This window comes from Protopterus annectens, chromosome 6.part0 (genome assembly GCF_019279795.1).
Source record: "Protopterus annectens isolate FY-2018-M chromosome 6.part0, PAN1.0, whole genome shotgun sequence".
NCBI lineage: Eukaryota > Metazoa > Chordata > Ceratodontiformes > Protopteridae > Protopterus > Protopterus annectens.
The window spans coordinates 1,895,124,639-1,895,148,415 of record NC_056737.1 but is presented as its reverse complement, the minus strand read 5'-3'; positions in this window follow the sequence as shown (position 1 = coordinate 1,895,148,415).

Genomic DNA, 23,777 nt, shown 5'->3' with positions numbered 1-23,777 from the left:
TCCTAATACGACTGCACCAGACAACACCTGCACACCTAGGCCCATAATTGCATACCCATAGTTCCCCCACCTACCCCTCCTCTACAGCGCTCATCCTTACTGTGGGTGCAGGTGGGTTATAAACACAACACTACACACTGCCCTCTCCATGTGTCGGAACACATCTTGTACATTGTGTCGACCCATGGGTTATCAGAGTTGCACAGCCTACTGGTCTGTGTATGTCTACAGTCTGGTTTGATGAATCATTACTGGGACTGACTCTGATGATCATTAATTTTTGGGTGTCCCACAAGGGACATCGATGTCTATGTTTCAAAATTAGAACTGGCAGGTCTCTCCCGCTGCTAGTATCCTGACGGAGGTCTGGGAAGCAGTGGTGTGTTTACTTTTATTGTGTGTCTGTATGTCTCACTGGCCTAGCTGGGGGGGTGGGAGAGTTGATGCTACGTGTTACACGTTTGTTTATTGGACCCCTCACCCACATATGGACAGTCTGTGAACATATGCAATTCATAACTGCTGTATCATATCCTAGCTATATACATGTGCATATTTACAGTCACACACACACACACATAAATATATATATATATATATATATATATATATATATATATATATATATATACATTACTATATATAGATATATCTGTATATGTATGAATACATGTATATATTTATATATTGCTGTATGTATATATATATATATATATATATATATATATATATATATATATATAATCTAAGAACATATGGGTCTATGGGTGTTTGCATATGTATATATCTATATGTGGGTATGTATATGTATCCTGTCTCTGTATGTATACATTTGTACTACGGAGAGGGAGAGGTTTATCTCTATGTCGCTATGGGTAGATATATACATACATCTGGTTATTTCATTCCTTGCCATATAGATTACACTTTGCTGCAGTGGTTCTCATAGTGGCTGTGGCTGCTCATTGGGTGATGCCTCTTCCCACTGAACACATTTAATTACATCCTTGGGGCTGTCCATATAGGCCCATATCAACCAACACCTACACACCTAGACCCATAAGTAGCTACCCATACTTCCCCCACCCGCACCTCCTCGACAGCACCCATCCTTACTCCTTACTCTGGGTCCTGGTTAGTTCAGAACAAACCACTACACGCTGTCCACTCTCCACATCATGGGACCCATGTCATACAATTGTCTCGACCCATGGGTCATCAGGCTTTCCCACCCTTGCATTCCAGATATGTATAAATCCCAGCCAAAATGGTTGGTTTATCACCTTCTTTTGGTCTTGTCAATTTTTGGGGTGTCCCGCTAGGGACGCACCCATCTGTGTTCTAAGATTAGATTTCACGAGTGCACTGTGTACCCCCCACTTGTATCCTGTCTGTGGTCTGGGGAGCAGTGGACTATTTACATAGTTTGTGGGTTTGTGTGTGTGTTTCCTGTGACCAGCTGAGGGGGGGGGGGGGTGGAAGGTCATGCTATGTGTTTCATGTTTCTTGCTTGGGCCCCTCACTTCCATTGGCATAGCCTGTGAACATATATCATTCTTGTATGCTGTTTCCTATCATAGCTGTATATCTTTGTATATCTATGCATGTGCACACACACACACACACACACACATACACACACACACACACATATATGTGTATATGTATATATATATATATATATATATATATATATATATATATATATATATATATATATACATTTATGTATATGTCTGCAACCATATATATGTGTGTGTGTGTGTGTGTGTGTGTGTGTGTGTGTGTGTGTGTGTGTCTGTAAAGCAATGCATACCCCACAAAAACACACTTACACATGCTTACTGGTGTTTATATATGCCTAAACCTGCTTACTAGTGCCTTATTCATTATGACACTGACATTTCACTCCAGTTCACTTTTAATTGTTATTTTGCAGGTTATACAGCGGACAGATGATGCAATATTTTCATGTACAGATTACCAGTGGTAAATGGTATGTGATGCAGTGGGATTCGGAATGTGAATGTCTGTTCGTTAGGCGGTTGCTCTAACCAATACACTATTGTTGTGCTGCTTCATTTGCATAAATACATATATACCCATGGCTCCTAGTTCCCCCAAACACCCACCCCAGTGCCTCCCTAACACTGCAGTCATCCATTCTCCAGTTGGATTTGCGGTGTATCCACACCAATACACATTGGCCAATCCCTACTCTTGTAGACTCATCCCATCAGTTGACTCACTCCATGTATCGTCAGAACTCCCAAACTTTTAGTCCATAAACATTGGTGGCATGAGCGACCAAAAGTACACTATTCTCAATTTTTGGGCTGTCCCACATGGGACACCCATATCTTTATGTCAAGATTAGACTCTATACTTCATTACATCCTTACTTCCCTTAATATGACACTACAATAAATTAATAAGTATGACTATGTGATAACGCACACATTACACATGAGAGCCTAATTATGTACATGTTCGGCATATTTCTTTTATAAATACACCAGTTTAGTAATTGGCATTGCCATAGCAGGCAGATCACAGGAATGTTTCCATGTGTTGGAAAGTCCTCACATTTGATTTTTTTCACCACAGCACTGACTTCGGACATTGTACACAGTTCTGCGTTTTAGCAGTTTCATCCCTTCCCTCTTATGCACAACCTATCATTCTATCTACTATCGAGGGTTGTAAGGGCACATTCATGTTTATTTATGTCTGCAAATGAATGTGTTACAGAGAATGTACTTCTACATATAGATGTCTGCATGTGTGTATGCATATATACTTATAACGAACTCGTTGACCTCCATGGGGCGGTCCAATTAGAACCAGCCCATCCAACCCTGGCACGCCTGGATCCATAATTTCATACCCATAGTTCCTCCACCCCACACGAGTTCAACATACACGCATACCATCCATTGTCCAGTTGCTATCGCAGCCATGACACACCTCCACACATTGCCCTCTCCCGAGTGTTAGGGGTCCTAGATGTATGTTGTCCCAACCCATGTATTCTCAGGCTCTCCCACCATTTAGTCATTGAGCATACCTGCCTATGCTTGTATAATGGTTGGATGGCCAAATAGCCTATCAATTTTTGGGTAGTCCCACCAGGAACTACCCTCTGTGTGTGAAGTAGACTTAGTAAATCAACAATGTTACTCCCACTGGTAATATCCTGCCTGTGGTGTGAGTAGCAGTGCTTTGCTCACATCTGCCCAGCTTGATATGACATACGCTGACAGCGCTATATAATAATGGGGTTGCTGTTAATTCCCTTTTCATTCCTTTTGTATGCATATATATATATATATACATACATATATGTGTGCGTGTATATATGTATATGTATGTATATGTGTGTGTGTATATATATATATATATATATATATATATATATATATATATATATATATATATATATATATATATATATATATATATATATATATATATATATATATATATATATATATATATATATATATATATATATTATATATCTGCACATACTTATATACATTCCCTATGCTGGGCACTGCTTAGACCCACGCAAGCACACTCAGACTTGCTTACTGGTACTTATATATGTTTACTGCTGCTTATTTATGCTTACACCTGCTTACTAGTGCCTTATTCATTATGACAGTGCCACTTTGATTAAATGGCATTTAGTTAGGTATCTCATGCAATACTCATGTCGGTTTTACAGCAAAATGACATTCATTCCACATGGAAAATGATATGTGCTATTCCGTGAATGCCTGTTCGTTAGTCAGATGCTCTAAACACTACACTATTGACATTTATGTTGATTCCGCATGTTTTTCTCTTTGAATGACTTTGATGTGTAAGCTACGCTCGGCGGAGGTTAGCGATGTGCAAACTTGCTGTGCTTTGCTTATACCTTCGATATTGCAGCAATTCAAATGTATAATAGGGACACAGGGAATCTAATTGTGAAGGTTCTAGGGACAGGGCTCAACATTCCACTACATGCTTGTGTGTTTACTACTTCAATTTTTTTTCACTGTTCGTGGACACTCTTGTATGCTTAGCATACATTTCGGTATCCACGGACACCGAATTACCGACTTACTATAAGAGGTGGGCTCTACTAGTAGTCATATTAGGGTGTACAACTGTTGGGGCATGTTTATGCCTCCGTAGAGCACTTGTACATGCCCCCTGCACTCGTATACATTTCCTGTGCCTGTTGAGGGTGCAGTGGTGCGCCCTCATACATATTCATATGGCGCTGCTGCATCATCTGTAGTGAGGACACTCTGCGCAAAGCTAAAACCATCCTTGTGCTGAGCTTCTTGAATCCTGGGGTAAGTGTTTCTCAATACCCATCATTATTTTGGAGACTGTAGTTATGTAAATACTGCTGTAGTGATAGGAGTATTGTGAAAAAATGTAAGTAAGATACAAAGTAGACCAGGACCAAAATGTATATAACACTCTAAATGTAAGTGTTATTATTAAGAATATTTAAATTGTTTATTTGTCAATAAATAAATATATTTAAAACACATAGTGTAGGCTTTTGTTTTTAGGTACTGTAATTTGTCATACTACACCAGTGGATTTGTTAACATTTGCGTACACATCAGAGTAATCCCACATGCTTTGTTCATGTTAGCTAGACTCACTGAATATGCAAACGACTAATCAAGCCTGCATGTTCAACAGCACTGGTTCATGTCCACAACACTTGCAAGTGGCCACTAACAGGTACACGGAGGCAGAAGCATACAATGTAAACAACAGGTTGTATATACTTTTAACCCCAGTAAGCAAGTGCACGCAGGCAGCACGATACAAGGCAAGGGCAACTTGAATGACATAAGTAAGAGACAGCGAAGCTGAACAAGGAAAGTGTACTTAGATAAAAGTTGGCTAATGTACAAACAACAGTAATTACATTTATTTTTATCTTTATAAGTAATCCCAGCCACTTAGGGGCACATGTACATAATACAAAGGTGTGACAAAGGATGTGAGAGGGACACAGCCACAGTGTAACAAAGGGGAATATATGTGATACATGTAAAATTTATTTAAAGTGTAGAGTTGAGATAACAGTCGGTGAGGAAAGTAAATACATTAGGGGATATTGTATATACAACTGTTATTACACATCAGATGTGTATCCAGAAACTTATATGTTGTAATCATTGTTATGCTATACCTACCTATCATGTAAAACAACTTAAATTAAATCGAAAACTGTTACCCTATCACTTCAAAAATGGACTTTTGTTATGTGTTTTCACTTGTATCCATAGATAGGCTATTGTAAAGTTAAAATTGTGTTAGAAAGGATGTGCTGTATAGTAATATAAATTATAGAATATTTTAAACAGTTATAAAATCTAACTGGACATTTTCCACTATACATTTTCTGAGACATAATCAATACATTGGGGTGCTCACATGATTATATTGAGAATGCCTAGCTACACACATGTTGCAAGTTTATGAAACTATCTGCCATTGTAATGTATATACTGTGAGTGGTCAAAGGCAATCAATTACATCCAAATGATTGATATTAGAACACACATATAGGTTAAAGAATTGTACGGTGTTCAATGCCTTATGTGTATGAAGGAAACAATACTGACATTGTTACGGCAGTGTACACACCTGTGACAGCTTAGAAATACTGAGAAAAATTGTGAACGTCAGTGCAGCCATTCCAATAATAGTATGAAGTGATGAAAAAAAAGCATTTGTTGCAGCACCCTGTATGCTGTGAATGGCAAAATGTTTGTGACTATTCATACATCTGGTATATGTAGTAAAATACTGGACATGACACATACTTAGAAGTGTCACATTGACCAGGACATAAACAGAATAATTATCTGATATGCATGCTAACAGTTGCTTAACTATAGCAGATGTGACATATGTATATGCAAAATGAGGGTTACAGACATGTGACATAAGCAGACATACACATAAAGTAGGATTGTCACCTGTCCATTTTTTTCCAGATTGCCCAGAAATAAAGGGCTTTGGTTGTCTGGATTTTACACTGCAAATCCAGAATTCTGTGGTGCTCCCATGAGCTCCAGCTTTCTTGAAGCTGATCTGCAAGCTGAGATAACCAATAGGCACAGATTCAGCAGCTCTAGAGACTGAAGCTAAAATTGCGCACCTCACAAGACTGAGGTGTCTATAAAAATAGAAACTCAACATGATATGACCACCATTTTATGGAAAGAGCAACCAGCAATAATTTGAAGAACAAACAACAGCAATTATCTTTAGTGTTGATTAGGCAGGAAGGTTGTGGCTGTGGCATGTGCACAAAGTCTGTGTGTGTTGTATATGTACTTGTCCAGCTAAGTGAAAGGCGATTCATACTGTGAAACAAGTTATCTGTTGTAATTTTCTGAAATGAGAGTGTGTTTTTGGTATATACAGCAATCAACTAGCAGGACTTTAGTATTTGAAAGGCAAACTGATAGTAAGAGAGCACTGGACAGTGTGAGTTTTTCATGAAAGGAATTAGCTACTTCCAAAGTTGGTTGGAAGTGAGAGTAAGAGAGAGAATGAGAAGGGGCTACTGCATGATGTGCTGTGAGATGGTTATGATCCTGCCTGGGGGAATGATAGGCTAATCTGCTGCTGGAGTATGTACTGTTGCCTATTTGTGTAATGCTTGTGTGATGCAATGAAACAGTTATCTAGTTCAAAATGCTTGAACGACTTATTGTTTGGTACTGCATGAAGTAAAAGCAAGAGTGGGTATTTGGGGAAGAAATTAAGGGGGAAATCCATATTGACCACTCCTGTGCAACACACAAAGATACAGTGCCTTGCAGAAAGTTATTTTCTTGTTTGAAACTCATCTCCTCTTGCTTTTGTGCTGTCACGCACTGTGAGAGCTGACCATTTGTTGCATCAGCCTTTCATTTCCTCTTACTGTATTTGAAAAGATCATTATATGTATAAATAAATATATATATATATATATATATATATATATATATATATATATATAATGTGTATGTATTAGGTATTTTGCAAGAACTTGAGCTGTGATCTTCCGGCTTTGGCTTTCTATCCCATAGGATAAAGCAGATGGACAGCAGTGCATCAGTTTACTGCTGAAGGATGAACAGACATTGCTAGTGCTGCATGATATGGCTTAAAATTCAGAAGCATTACCTTTCAGTATCCAGCTTCTCTGCATTTATCTTTGAGATTGTTTTTGAATAGTGAAAGAGCTGGAGACTGACAGAAAATGTCCATTGGATATGGAAATTGTGGAACAGGTTGTGGCTACAGAGAAACTATTTGGATCAGTCTACTTAGCTAGTTGACAAACAAGTCCAGTCTTTATTGGTCTCAACTTTTCTTAGCTTTGATTTCTGCTGCTTGTCTGCACATGTCCATGTGTAAAGACCTGCACTTAGTACTGTAAATTGATCTTGTGTTGTGGCGTCAGCTTGGGGAAATTGTAAGTTCTTGTCTGGAGCTGGATTCCCTTGGGTACTCTATAAACATAGGTGGAGCATCATGCACACCTCAACTTTCCTTTCAGGGAAAAAACAAGGGGGGCCTAACTCAGCTAATAGGCTCATTTAGCAATGTATATTTACATTTAAGGCTCCTTTCACTTACCAGTTAAAAAAACTCAGTGTAAGCTTGTGATTTTGGTCATAGACGTAACTTAGCTGAATGCTTGCAATGTCTGCCTTTTGTTGAACAATATTGATTTGTAGATTAATAAACATTTATGTGAACTTGTGAAGGAACAGTGCATTATAACTTGCTAGAAACCTAGTGGCTGTGCATCCTCTAATGACTGCAGCATTAGTGCACTGTATGTGCGCGGCTGTTAGTTTTTATGGTCCTCACTAAAGGTTGGTGGTCCGCATGTGTCCTGTGCATCTAACAGGTTAAATGCACCAGAAAGTATATAAATCAACTTAGTGTTCCAATTTTGTCTCACTGTTTCTTAATATGAAAAATAAATTGATGCGCTAGGGAGGTGGAATTCAAACCTCTCAACTCTCCCTGATTTTGACTCAAACTTTAGTTCTGTCCTTAATCCCTCCTGAACGTTTGGAGAAAATGTGTTGAATTACACTTAATAAATATTGACAATAATTAGAGCTTTAGAGCTTTAGGCTTCATTTACTTCAGAAAATGTATATTGATTCACACTTTTGTATTCTGTCAATGTCTCAAGTTAATAGTGCTAATATTTTAAGAGTTCTTGATTATGTAGGAATGTGTCCCTGATTGGTTAAGAGCTATGGGGGAATCACTGTTGTCTTTTTATGCTGGAGAACTGACTTTTACAGTGATTTTTTAAGTTATAATGCCTAGAACACATGCTGGATCCATGCTTTGTTTTCTGACAGAGTCCTTGCTATCAACAACCCCCACCACTGGCACATATTTGTTTAAAATTAGCTGTAAATATCTGCACTGATGTACAAACAGTCCTTCATTCTGCACTATTGCATATTTTATGACTGCTGGTACCTAACAGTATTAAGATAGGTTCATAGATTAGTACTAAGCTAACTGCCCTTGTGAGCCAGTTTAAGCCTAGCCAATTATCTCAAACCTTGCACCTTGTGTTTGTAAGACAAGCACCTTAGCCATTAGGCCACCCCCCAACCCTTAGCAATCCGTATATAGTCTTAATAATTACAGCAACTTCTTTTTTATGTATTATGTTACATAAATTATGTACTCAGTTAAGGGGTACCAAACTTATAACAGTAGTCAGCAAAGAGATGTAATAATCAGTAATGATGTGTGGTAATAATGAGTTAATTGTGAAGCATATGATACATTGGCTGTTGGTGAAGCACCCACCAAGAGGAGAAAATGCTGAGAGAAGAAAGGAGCCACTTTTGAGATTTTAAGTATTTTTCCTCTGTTTATTTGCTAAGTTTTTATGCATAGTCACCTATTTTGAGCATTTTCTGGCTTGTTAAACTTGATTTCTGCATTAGTAACTGTATTTAGAGCACAACCTAGAGCTGTTTACTGAATTTCCTGTTTGCACTTATTTTTAAAATCGTTTTTTTCTCAAAACTTGCATTTTATCTGTCTTTGGCCTAGCACTCTAGTGTGGGTCATTTACTGCACTGTTATAACTTGTTGATACTTGTGAACCTCTGCTATCTCTGAAAAAAAACAAAAAAAAAAAACAAAAAAAATCTTGCTTTTTTCCCACTTTTCTGAGATTTAAAAAAGTTCAGTTACACGCTTGCTGTTCTTGAACTGTTTGTAAGTTTCTTGGAGGCCGTTTTTTGCTTGGGCTAAAGGGAAGTCTCTCTGTTGATCAGTGGCAGTGAAAAACATTGAGCAGCCTGCCTGCCCCTGTGGGATTGGTTACTGACTTGAAACTGTAGTTTTATTGGCCATTTTGGGTCAATTCCAAACTCCTTCATCTTCCTCTCTTAAAACCCTCTTTGCGGTTTTATGCTGCGTTTTTGCATAAGCGCAACAGCGGACAGCGCCTAATTGGGTTTAAACTATTCCTGGCTCCACAAAGTCTGCTCTTCACTTTTTCCCTTAGAACTGCTCTATCTCTCAATTTAAACACCATATTCTCATTCTAAGGCCCTTCACTGGTCCAATTAAGTAATCCTACAAGTTAGCACTATTAAACCATAAGCACTACTTACTCTTATACTCTCTACGATTACCCTGTCCTCCATTGGTCCTTCTTAAATTCAGTTTCCCTATATTACTCTAGCATGTCCAAAGGTCAGTCAATGGTTTCCTCTCCAGTCCAGCTGGTGAATCTGGGAATTTTGAGGCAATGTTACAACTGTCTCATGTACACGGACAACCCTCTCCTCCTCCAAACAGGTTCAAATATATGTGAGAGATGCAACTATTTAGCCAAACTGGATGCTGAGCTCTCTCATCTCAAAACTGGTGTAACCAGTCAGGAGGAGAAGGTAATCTCACACAACACAATTCAAGTATCACATAGTCCCACCACATCAGTGAACCAAACACATAAATACACAAAAACATACTCGGAGGCTCTAAATAAAAATCTGCCTAAGCAACAGAGACCTCCAAAGCAGACATCCAAGCAAATGCTACCTCAAAACAAAACAAGCACAACACATAGCCCACAATGTCTGTGTGCCAAGCAGCCACAGCCCTTAAGGCTGAATAACACACCTGATACTCTTGTAATAGGTGACTCTATTGTCAAACACACTGATGTCCCGCTCACCAGGCTGAATAAAGAAAAGGTCACGGTGAGCTGGCTGTCGGGTGCTAGGATCCGCCACATAAAGCAAGCACTCAGGTCACTGCAAAGCAAATACAAATATGACTCAGTCATTGTACATGCTGGTGTGAATGACCTGAGACGTACCTCCCTGGACTACATGAAAAGAGACATAGAGGAGCTCTCTGATCATGTAGCCCAGGCTGGTATGACCCTGACCTTGAGCAGCATCTTACCCTCACCTAGAATGATGCCACAGTACAAAGACAAAATGATCGATTTTTACAATTGGCTAAAATTTTGGTGTCATTTAAAGGGGATCCAGTGTCTGTCAGCCTGGGATGACATGCTCGACAATCCACGTTGCTTCGCTAGGGATGGCTTGCACCTGTCACCACTGGGCTTTCGGATATTGGCAAAGGCTCTTGCCACCCCCATAGTGCCTTTTTTAGGCAAGGCTCAAAAGTCAAAACCACCCCCATAGACAGCACAAGGAACAAGAAACTAAGGGTAATGCTGCTTTACGCCAGAAGTCTTAACCTCAAGATGCACGAACTCGAAGCTCTCCTCAGTATGGAGAACATTGATATCTGTGCAGTGACAGAAACCTGGTTCAAGGCTCCAGAGAGCACCCCAGCATTACCAGGCTATACCTCATATCATGCTTTTTGGCCCCAAAACCTGGACCGAACCACAAAAGGAGGGGGAGTTTCCATATTTATCAAGGATATCCACACCTCCAGGTTAGTGGCATTGCACGAAGTATCGGAGACCATCCATGTGCAACTAGCAGTGGGCAAGACTGCTTTTCAGTTTATAGCATCCTACAGACCACCCTCTCAAAGTCAGGAATCCCACTCGGCTTTCCTGAAAACATTGGAGAACATGAAGATCTCTCCGAACACCATTATATTGGACGACGTCAACTACCCAAACATTGACTGGGAGCACTACTCAAGCCCCAGCAGCTTAGCCCAAAGGTTCCTGGAAATTATAAACTCAAATGCTATGGAACAACTAGTCACCACTCCCACAAGAGGGGACAACATACTAGACCTGAACATTACCAACATGGGGACTCTAAGCTCCACACCAGAAGTATATCCCTCATTAGTAAGATCAGACCATAAATTAATTTCACTGGATGTCCACATCCCGACCCCAGCCCCAGCCCAGAAAACCACAGTGAAAAATTTCTCAAAAGCGAACTTCTCACTTCTCAAAACTGAAGTGGAATCCTTCAAGGCCACAGGGCCAGTAAAAACTATGGCCCAAACTGCAGAATCCTATATAAACGCATTCTATGGACATCTCCAGGAATGCATGGATCATGCTATCCCAAACAAAACCAAGACCCAATCATCCAAAGGCAGGAGTCCAGTCTGGTGGACCCCTGCCATAAATAAACTGTACAACAGAAGCAGGAAGCTACTACATGACAGAGCAAAATCCCTAATAGGAAAGGCATCTCTGATCAGTACTAGCAAAAAATTAAGATCCCTCATAAAATCCTCCAAGGCCAGCTTCGAGAGAAAAATTGCACAGGACACCAAAGACAATCATAAGGCTTTTTCAGTTATGTTAGGAACCTGGTATGCAACTCCCAGACTTGTTCTGAGTTGATTCTAAATGAAAAAAATGCACTGAACCCACAGACATCGCCAATATCCTGGTAGACAGGTTCAGTGCAAACTTCTCCACCCCCTCCACCCCAAATGAGCAAGTATCTATCCCAGCAAAGGGCTGCCTCCCAAACATCTCTAATGCTCAGGTGAAGGCTGCCCTCTCCAAAGCAAAAAACACTGCTTCCATGGGACCAGATGGCGTCCCAGGTTGCGTCCTACATGAACTCCAAGAGGAACTAATCCCTCAAATAAAACAGCTATGCAATCTCAGCCTCACAACAGGATATGTGCCCACAGAATGGTGTACAGCAACAGTGGTCCCACTCCACAAAGGTGGAGCCTCTACGGACCCTGGAATTTATCGCCCCATAAGCCTGACTAGCTTAGTCTGCAAGGCTATGGAGAGGATCATCATGGAGCTCATTAACAAAGATATTGGGGACCTACAGACACTAGATCCTACCCAGTTCATCTTTGTCAAGGGCAGATCCTGCCTTTTGAACTTGGTTGACTTCTTCGAAACAGTCACCAAAGCCATAGATGAAGGGAAGGTAGTCCACACAGCCTATCTGGACCTTGCAAAGGAATTTGACACAATACCCCACTCAGGCATCATAGATAAGCTATCCAGCTTAAATATAAACCCCTATGTCACAAGATGGGTCGCAAACTGGCTCAAAGACAGAACCCACAGAGTGACAGTTGCTGGAGCCATGTCAGACTCGAAACCGGTCACAAGTGGCGTCCCACAGGGTTCTGTCCTGGGACCACTCTTGTTCAGTATATACTTTTCCGAGGTACAGGCAAACGTGGGAGGACTATGGCTCACCAAGTTCGCAGACGACTGCAAACTGGGCGCCATAATCGACTCTCCAGCTGACACAAAAATCCTTCAAAAAGGTCTCACAGAGACAGATAACTGGTGCCAGTGCCATGGTTTAAAGCTAAATGCCAAAAATGTATAGTCATACCCTTTGGCAAAAACAATGTGCCCACAAATTACCACATAGGCGGAAACCCATTAAGTAGAGAGGAAGTTATTAGGGACCTGGGGACCCAAGTTGATAGCAATCTCTCCTTTGAAAACCACATTGCCACAGTGGTTAGAAAGACCTTCTACATAGCCCACCTCATCACGAAGGGTTTCACATCTAGATCAAGAGAGGTAATCGTGCCCCTTTATTCATCCCTCATCAGGCCCATCATAGAATACAATGCCCCTTTTGGGATGTACCTTACCCGACACCTGCAGCAATTAGAAAGACCCCTAAAGTATCTCAGCAAGAGGATCAAGGGTCTCAAACAGATGCCATATGCTGCTCGGTTAAAAAAACTCCAGCTCTACTTAGTTGCATACCACCTACTTCAAGGCGATCTATGCCTGACATACAAAGCTATGTCAAATCCGGAATTAATGGACATGCTCCACCTCAGTAAATCTAAATCCCTTAGAGCCACACGCTCGAGGGACTTGAACCTCAGCACAGAAATAAATAGAACTTACTGGAGGGACAGATTCATAACCCAGAGGCTCCTTTCGCTCTGGAATAGAATTCCAGTTCATGTGAGGCAGAGCACCTCACTGAATCTCTTCAAGAAAAATCTCGATAGGTGGATGGGGGATCGTAGGTTTGTCCCAGGGATTACTCCCGTGTCACTATTAGACAGAGGCACAGTAAACTAAACCTTAAAAAGGGCACAGTATACTCAAATCAAGGGGTGGCATAAGCCATACAGATTCAGGCTAGGCTTATAATTTCCCCAGGGCAGATAGCCTAGTATGAACCTATGAACCTATCAAGTGCTCCTTTTGCTGGCATGTCACCACTGGATAATTAAATATGCAATTTAGATTTTCATATCTTGTCTTTTATGGTCACTTATGCTTGTAAAGTTTACGAAACTAAGTATAAAGTTGGAGAGCTAAACATTTCACATAACATACCATACAACAGGCAAAGCAATTCTGTGTGCCTCTGTTCTATTCAAACTGAAAAAAAGATGTTTCCTTGAGATAACTTTCCTTGATTCATCGTACATTTGTTGCTGCATACAATAACTGCGTGTGGATTGTGGAACTCAAGATCCTTGATTCAGTGTGTGGTCTGATAAATGGGGTGGGGTTACCACCAGGAAGGGGTGTGGTCAGATCACTCAGTGGGCATTACTTTTTGGTCAGGAAATGGCAAAATGGAAAGTTGGCAGCCCTAAAATAGAGATACAAGTGATGTGTGATCATTCCCCTGACAAAATGAGTTGTGTATATGAATGTCATTTTATATATATATATATATATATATATATATATATATATATATATATATACACATATATATGCACACACACACACACACACACACACACACACACACACACTTAAGGGAAAGTGCACTACATTGGAAGTGCACTTTTGCGAAAGACGATTCGCCAAAGCACGTTACAGTGGGGATAAGGAAATATATCCTTTTCCCCACTGTAGTGCGATCTTGGAGTTAGTATATTTAAGTAGAGGGGGTGTGGGGGTGCAGTTCCCACATGGGGGGTGCAGGGGGGCTTGCCCCTGCAAAAGTGTTTACAGTAGTTTATTTATATATTTTTTTCCTATTCGGTGAATCAGCTTTCGCAAAAGTGCATTTTCGATGAAGTGCACTTTCGCGGAAGTCTTTTTCAAGATTGTGAAATTTTAATAAAGAAAAGTAGACCACTAAACTATCCACATACCTTAACCCAAACCCTGACCCTAAGGTCTGTCACTATCACGCACTCACCTCACCTGCGCCCTAACCTTAACTCACCTAACCGGCCCTAACCCTCATGTCCACACAATCGGATACTTACCTGACCTGTGCCCAAACTCTAACTCACCTAACCCGCCCTAACCCTCACGTCCACAAAATCGCACACATACCTAACCTGTGCCCTAACCCTAACTCACCTAACCCGCACCCAATCGCACACTTACCTGAACCCAACCCTTAACTTTCCACCACTGCGCTGAAAATAGCGAAGCAACAGAAACGGACAACCTAATTCTTTCCCTAGGAAAAAATTTGGTTTTCTGTCATTTCGCTATTTTCAGCATTCGCTGAATAGGGGTCGATATTAGAACATTCGAAGTTGTGAAACTTTGATGTTCTAATATAGACATATATATATATATATATATATATAACTATAACTTAAGCTTACTACTAAGTTGAGATTTGTTTATTTATTTATTTGACATTTGTTAACTGGGTTAGTCTGACTGGGCAGAGCCCTTTTTCAGCAGAAACTCTAGGAGAAAAGTTCCAGTATTATATTGCTTAAGCATTAATTAACGTAGACAGCTGTTGCAAAAGAAAAAGTAATATAATGAAAAACTTACACTATCTGTACATAACTAGTTTATATTTTACTTAAGAAACACATTCTGTAGAAAAATAAAGTACTAGTCACTCAGAGATTTCTCATCAGAGATAAAGACAGGAATAATGGGCATATACATAAATGTTGCAGAAAACGGTGAGTTATCAATTTTAAGTATATTTGTGAGAAAGTTGTAGCAAGAGAAAGAAGAAATATTGAATTAGCACAAAGTAATTTGTAAGAAAGTTGTAGTAAGAGAAAGAAGAAATATTGAATTAGCAGAAAGTAAAGAGTGTATTATGTGAAGAAGGGTACTAAGGTATATGATTGAAGCTAGTATAGAGTAGAAATGAAAAAAGCTGAAAAAGGAAGTGGAGAAAGGAACTAGAAAGAGAACAGGTAGGGAGCTAGTGACAAGACAAGTATGGTAATATCTGAGAGGACAGCAGTCTATGTTAGAGAAATATAGCTTATGTTGGGTCATGGCAGAGACATGTCCATGATTTGTGGAAGTAGTCTTTAATTGCTATTTAAAGGCATTAGGGTCTGTGATACATCTGAAATCTTGAGGTAGTTTGTTCCCTACATTTGCTATGGAATAGCTATAAAGTAATTTACCAATATTTTTGCTGGGCATGTTGACTTGCAATAGGTTCTGTTGAGAGATGCAGAGAGAGCAATTGGAAGTATAGGACTGGATGAGAGTAGAGAGAGAGAGGGACAGAAAGAAGGTTGATGTAGAATTGAATAAGCCAAGAGGAGCTGCGATATTAGGATTTGGTGATGAAATTCTAGCCATTGCAGGTTTCTTGGGGCGATGCAATGGTGGGAGCTGTAAGGTAGGTTGGAGGCAAATCGAGCTATTTTGTTATAGGTGAGTTCTAGTTTAGTGAGAATGCTTGGTTGGAGGTGTGTGAGAATAGGGGCTGCATAGAGCAGTGTGGGTAGTAGAAAGGCTTGTGCAAGTGAAAGTCTGGAAGCATTTGTAAGGTATTTATGTCTATAGAGCAGACCTAGTTTTTGATGGGTCTTTTTTATGCACTGCTGAGTGCGTAGATTGAATTTGAGATAGTCATTGTGTATGACACCATGGTGTTTGTTGTGGGATTCAGATGAGATAATAGTACTATTCAGGGAGGAGACAGAGAAGGAAGTTTTGTGATGCTGAAGAGAAGTAGGGAGAAACAAGAGGAGTTTAGTTTTCTTCGGGTTCGTTCAGTAGTAATTGGTGGGAAATAAGCCATCATTAGACAGAGTGGAGGGGTTCTTTGTTGAAGGTATGAAGGTGTGTGATATTGTCAGAGCAGGAGATAATTGCGGAATCATTGGCATATTGAATGATGGTTGAGAGTGGACAAGAAGAGTGGAGGTCATTAGTAAAGATGTTGAAAAGTAGGTGTCCAAGGATGGAGCCTTGAGGCACCCCAATTTGTACTGGTAGAAAGGGAGAGTAGTTGGATTGCCATTTCACAGCCTGGAATCTATTTGAGAGGTAGGTGGAGAACCATGATATAACATAATTAGAGAGGTTGAGGGGAGCAAATTTGGATAACAGTAGTCTATGAGAAACGGCATCAAAGGCTTTGCATAGATTTAGAAACAGGTAGGCAACTAATTTATTGTTATCATGTGCCTTTGTGATATTATTGATAAAGGAAGTTAGAGTAGTAGCAGTACTGTGTTTTGGCTGAAAGCCATGTTGTTTGCGGGTAAGGAGATTTTCTTGGAGAATATGATCAAGAAGCTGTTTGTGGATCCATTTTTCAAGTATTTTAGACAGGGGAAATAAAATGGAAATAGGTCTGAAATTAGAAGGGTCTGTTGCTGTACTGCCTTTATGCAGTGGAATTACTGAATTTTTTCCATTTATCAGGCACAGAGCTTTCCTTGATAGATCTATTGATTAGCACAGATAGGAGAAGCAAAAAAATTAGCAGCTAGTTTTAGGAAATGAGGAGGTAAGTTGTCAACTGATGGAGAGCATGTTTTAAGTTTGGACAAAAGTGATTTGATGTAAGATGTGGGGACCGGTTTAAGAGAGAAGGTGGAGGAACTGGTAGTGATAGCTGGTGGGGGTAGAAAATAGTATCAGTTTTGGTGAGGTTGCAGATGAAGTTAATGAAGAAGGAATTTAGGAGTGTAGCTGTCTCAGAGGGGGAACTGTTTGGGCAGGGATTAGGGGGAGATGAGCACCCAGGATGCAACAACTTTTTAACAGATTGCCAAAAATGTTTTGGGGGGGGGGTTATAGTGAGGGTTGTTAAGTGGTTTGTGGAAAAGTTTGTTTGTTAAGGATGACCTTTCTTGGTTAAATTGCAGAGCTCTCTGTAGGTATAAAGATCAGAGATGGATTTGGATTTGTTCCATGTTTTCCATTCACTATCTCTCTTACTTATTAGAGTTTTGGTGTCTTGTGTGAAGCATGGGGCATATTGAGCTTTGATCCTTAGTTTCCTGATAGGAGCAAGGAAATTGAGTGTCTCCAGAAAAAATGTTGTTAAAGGCAAGAACAGCATTCTCTATGGGAAGGTTGTGGAAGAAGGACCAGTTAATTGATGAGAGCAGGCTGTTGAAAGTGTTGGGATTAAAATTTGAGAGTTTACTACAGTCTTTGAATTGATGGAGTTTGTGTAATTGAGGTGAATGTCTAAGTATGTAGGTGGGATGGTGTGTATGTCAGGCAGAGTGAAGGAGTTATGGTACAGATTGGGAATGCAGGTGAGGACCCAGTCTAGTGTGGAGCTATAGTTACTGTGTTTGTTTTGTCAGATCGGGTTTGAGATCAGCTGGGAGAAGCCAAAGAGGTTAATGGAGGAGTTTGGGCTTTCAGTGATTAGGGTGTTCTAATCAATGTTTACATCTTCCAAGACAATGGTCTCATAGGTTCATAGGTTCATAAGTGTGTACTAGGCTAATGGCCCTGGAGCCTTTACAAGCCTAGCCCATAGGATTGCCACTGAGAGTGATCCCTGGAGTGAATTTTCTATTTCTCATCCACTCATCAAGATTTCTCTTGAAGAGGCCCAGTGAGGTGCTTTGCTTGACATGTATGGGAAGTCTATTCCATAGCATGGGTAGTCTCTGCGTTATGAACCTGTCCCTCCAGCATGTTCTGTTGATTGTGGTAATGAGGTTATGTTTTGGGAGATCCAAGACAGAGAGTTCTAAAGTAGGCATGTTATTTACACTGGGAATATAGATGGAAACAATAGCTAATCTTTTATGTGTGCTTAATTGACAGTTGTCTACAATGATTTCAGCAGGATGAAAATCTGGGGGAGTGATAGAGAGAGGTTGCAGGGTGAGCTTGTTAGAATAGAGGATACCTACACTTTCACCTTCCTTTTTGATGCAGTCATGCCTTAGGATATTATATCCAGAGGAAGTATTTCAGTATCAGCAATATGAGGCTTGAGCCAAGTTTCAGAGAGGCAAAGAATATTAGGAGTATGTGTAGACACCCAAGCATGGAAAGGGGAGATTTTGTTTATGATGCTTTGAATGTTCATAGATAGTATAGTTAGGTTCTTAGTGGATGTGGATATAGGGATGTGGGAAGTATTAGTTGTAGGGTTATGGAGGTGTGAGGGGTAGACTGGGAGAGAGTAGCAGTGGTTGGGTCCAGGGTCAGGGTGTATGTCACCAGATAGAAGAAGGTTAAGTATTAATTGTCTGAGGTGCTTGAAGAGGCTATTCTGGGGATGATGTCTTGATTTGTTTATAAGAGGTGAGTTAGGAAGAGGGAAATGCTTAAATGTATGTAGTGAGGAATTAGTATGCATAAAGACAGGTGGTGATACAGTAAAGGAATGAAAGAGAGTGGCTGGTTAGGGGAAAGGTACAAGTGGGAGAGGAGAGTTTGAGAGGGAAAGTGCCTGCATGAGAGGTTGCTGTGGTAGCTAGAAAGAGAAAGGGAGTGGTGAAGATAAAGAGAAGGAAGATATTTGTATTAATTTGTTTGAGAATTGACATAATGTGGGTATTTGGTGTAGGTCAAGAGGTTCGAAGTGGAAGAGTTAGACACAAGAGGTTGAGGAGGTAATGTGTGAGAGAAGAGAAATATGGTTGGTTAACAGTATTGAGAAGCAAGTGATAGTTGATTGGAGAGTATCAGGTGAAGTTGAGGGGCAGGAGGGGTGTGGTTAGTGGGATAAGACCATAAAGGTAATGAAAGCAGGCATGGGTGGCAATGGGGGTAGGGTAGAGGAGTGTAATGAGCCCAAGCATAGTGAAGCTGAACGGAGCTGGTAGAACTGGGTATCAGAAAAGCCAAGAAAAACTGCAGAAACAATCAGTGAAAAGTAAGGAATTTAACCAGAATGGAAAGACAGTGTCACAAAAGCAGAGGTGAAAAACAGGGAGAAGGGGAAAATCAGGACAAGAAGTAAAATAGATACTGAGTACTAAATAGAGTATGTAGAGAGAATAATTAGGTCAAGGAAGATAGTTAAATATGGCAGAGGGTTTTGATTAAAATAATAGAGTTGAAACAGGAGCAGTAAGGGAGAAAGTTACCAAGGACAGAGGTGAAAGAGGGGAGAAGCAGTTAATACAGAGAGTTGTAGCTTAAAAAATTATAGGGTAGTGGTGATATGATTAATTGCAATGGAGAGCAGAGAGAGAAAAACAGGGGAGGCTAGGGGAGAGAAATTAATAAAATATGGATCTACTTGTAAGAAAAGCAGTTTGATAGAAAAAAGGGGGTCTGGGTCTGTTGGAAAGTTCATACCATGTTTTGAAGATACAAGGAATGTTTATATGTTGTATTAAATAACATACATAAAGCTTCCAATAGTAGGCTGAGATAAAGTACATTTAAACAAATGTGCTCTTCGGTCTTTAACAAAGCAGTCATCCATGCTAAAATGAACATAAATTGGTGAAAAAGTTCTCTCCAGGTACACCTATACACAAGCTATGTGGATGATGCCATTCTTATTACATGTCCATTCACACCCACACACACACACACACACACACACACACACACACACACACACACACACACACACACACACACACACACACTAACATAACTGAACCTCTGGAGTAATGCCTGGGTTTGACTAGACTACGTAATTTAGATCACAAGCAAGAGGAAATTAAACAATCACAAGAGCCACATGAGACATCTATTTACAAACTGAAAGAGGATATCATGACTGGCGTCATAGGGTGATGTGTGTGCAAAAAGGCACTGAAAGTGGTAGGAGAGTCCACTACCACTGTAAAGCTACACATCATATCTGTGGGTGAAGCCATTCCTACTTAGAACATGATAGACACACACATACAGTAGTTACTTTTTGCTAGATTCAAACCACCTTCCTATTCCCACAGTATAGACAGCATAGTACTAACAGCATGCACCACAGGAGCCGTCTGATTACAGCACTGAGATAGTGAACACTTGAAAGGATCACATTAATAGTGCGTTGCACAGAATGTGTTTTAGCTAAAAATGCAACAGAATGATGGGGGAGCCATATGCTGATTTAAATATTTCTCCTGAGTAGAAGCATACATATCAGATGTGTAGGTTAGACCTGTCTCACACAGTATTACAGACATGCATTCACATCAGTTCCATAGTGTTGAATTTCAACCACCTACCTATTTAGATCACACAATTATCAACTGCAAGCACTGTGGGAGAAATCTAACTACAACAATGAGATATTTCCCATTTGAAAGGATTATTTTATCAGTGTATTGCACATTTGTTTTGGCTAAACATGCAACAAATTGGTGGGGAGCATTTTTGGGGGAGCCCTCTTTCAGTGTAAATATGTCTCATAACTGGAAATGCACACAATGGGTCTTTTGATGAAAACACACACACACACACACACACATACACACACACACACACACACACACACACACACACACACACACACACACACACACACACACACACACACACACTAGTTCAGCACTGTTGGATTGCAACCACCTACTTATCTAGTTACACAGTCTAGAGTGCAGGGTATCAACCACAACTGACACAGGAGATGTCAGATTACAATACTGAGATAGTGCACTTTTGAAAGGATTACCTGTGTTGCAGAGAATATGTTTATGGTAAAAGTGGAAGAAATTAGTAGGGGAGGCCTCTCCCAGTTTATATGTTCTTTGAGTAGAAGTAAACACATCAAATATGTAGGTGAAAGCTAGTTCTACATAGTACTACAAATGCATATACACAAAAACACACACTCATGCTAGACAGTCAGTGTTGTATTCAAACATCTACCTGTCTAATTACACAATCATTGTTTTAACTGCAAATACCACAGGAGAAGTCTGACTTTGAATGGGGAATACTGCACTTTTATAAGAGTTACTACATTAGTGTATCATAGAGAAGCTAGCGTGCATCACTACTTTGGGCAAAAAGGAAAGTGAAGCAGAAGTAACAGCAATGTGTTGATCACAAGTAATTACATACTGCCCAGATAACTTATCGATCATGTCAATGCTGACATTCGCACTGGAGCAATGGTAAGCTTTGTTCAAAGGGTGAAGAAACAATAACTAAATAAATAAAAAATAAAAGAACAAGGAAACAAGTGCATCTGCAATAATTTCCCACCTCTATGCTCTCATACCATAACAATGTACATATTAAGGATCTGTACTTTTACACAGACATAACCCTTTCTAGAGCTGAACTTTGTTACTATTGCATTAACATGATACACTGGGAAGATTAACTGTATGTGCTACATACTGAGAGGAGTTTATGAGGCAGAGAAAGTGGAGCACATATATTTAAACTTTGACATTCTAACACTTGAATTTTACGTTGCAATACAGCCAGGTTATCAAGTTGCCCTTTGTTATTTCACAGTTGATACCTGCATGGTTTTGGTATTTGCAACTGTAGCAGTGATGACAAATGTGTGAAATATAGAGTATGGTCTTCCCTTTATTTTGTGAGCAATAAGTTTATTTTGATGCATTTATAAGGTGAAGCATTATGCTTTGCTTGTATTTGGATATGGCACTTTTATCTCTTAAGCACATACTCAAAAATGATTTATGTTTTCTCTTCTAAGTCAAAATAAACTTAGATTTCTTTTGTAAGTGTATTCTGTCTGACACACCCTCTGTAACCATACAGCAACGTGGCAGGAGTGTTAAACAATCTATTCATGCACTACTTTTAATAAGTCAAACTTGCAAGCCCTTAACAAGCTGCACTTCTTAACACTCTTTGTTGTACTATTACAGAGTTCGCACAGCACCATGTAGGTACTTTCACCATGTTTACCTGAGCAGCACTGTAAGCAGATTGTATGAATCATGAATGGTTGAAGACTTGACACCTGATTTACATATTTACAGTGTCCTGAGGGGCTGGTCTCCAGTATATAAGAGCAACCTGGTGGTAAGCCACTTATATCATAGTAGGGGAGACTACCTGAATTTACCAACCTGAAATACTGGTACTTGCTGCAATTGCAGTATATGTTTGTCAGAGTATGAGATTTTTCTTTACTAATACATTATTTAAACACTTGTGATGGCCAATATTTTAGAAAACATTGCATGATATCTGAAGGTTGTCCATTTTGTGTTGGTATAGAATGTATAGCAGTTTTTATATCATTATAGCAACATTTCTATGTGGGTGTAAACATGTGACATTTTTATGTAACTAGTAGAAATATGAATGCTACATTTTAGACCAACAACTGTATTGTGTCTGAAGTATATGTCTGACCCCAAGGGGTAACATTTTTATTTCATGCACTTGATTCATTGTTAATTCTGCTATTTATTAAAAGGCTACACAGGGCAGCCACGGTGGTGCGGTGGTTAGCATTGCTGCCTCACAGCAAGAGGTTCTCTGGTTTGATCCTCAGCTGGGGTGCCTTCTGTGTGGAGTCTGCATATCCTCCCTGTGGTCGTGTGGGTTTCCTCCAGCTGATCCGGTTTCCTCCCACATCCCAAAGACATGCTGTAGGTGGATTGGACACTCTAAATTGGCCCTAGGTGTGAGTGTGTGGGTGTGCCTTCTGTGGAAGGTTGGGTGCAGGGCTGGCAACTCAGCACTGTAAATCTCCACTGCCAGTCATGAGTAGACAGGTAATCCACTGTGGTGACCCCTAACTGGGAAAAGCCAAAAGAAGAATTAAGAGGCCACACAGTTTTCAGCATTACCAGGTTTGTCATTGCTTTTTTTTTGTGGGGGAGGTATACTTATTACATGTGTGTATTCATATAGAGTAAGAACTTGCAGTGCCACTGCTGGCAAAGGGCAAATGGGTGATGTATGGAATTAGGCAGATTAATATTTGTTGCACATATCACTCATGAGTTACTGGTGATATTTCTCTACAGGTGACCATGTTTTATCTTACTGACATGCAAGACTTGCATATGAGGGTAATCCTTTTTATCTTTTCTTTATAGGTTCATCACTTATCTTGGTTAATGCTGATGCTGCAACTTATGTCTTGTGGGATTGATTCTGTCTGATGCTTGCAGAATACAGCCATTACTTGGGTAAGTAAAGGTTGCTGATTTTAAATCACTAGTATTAATGT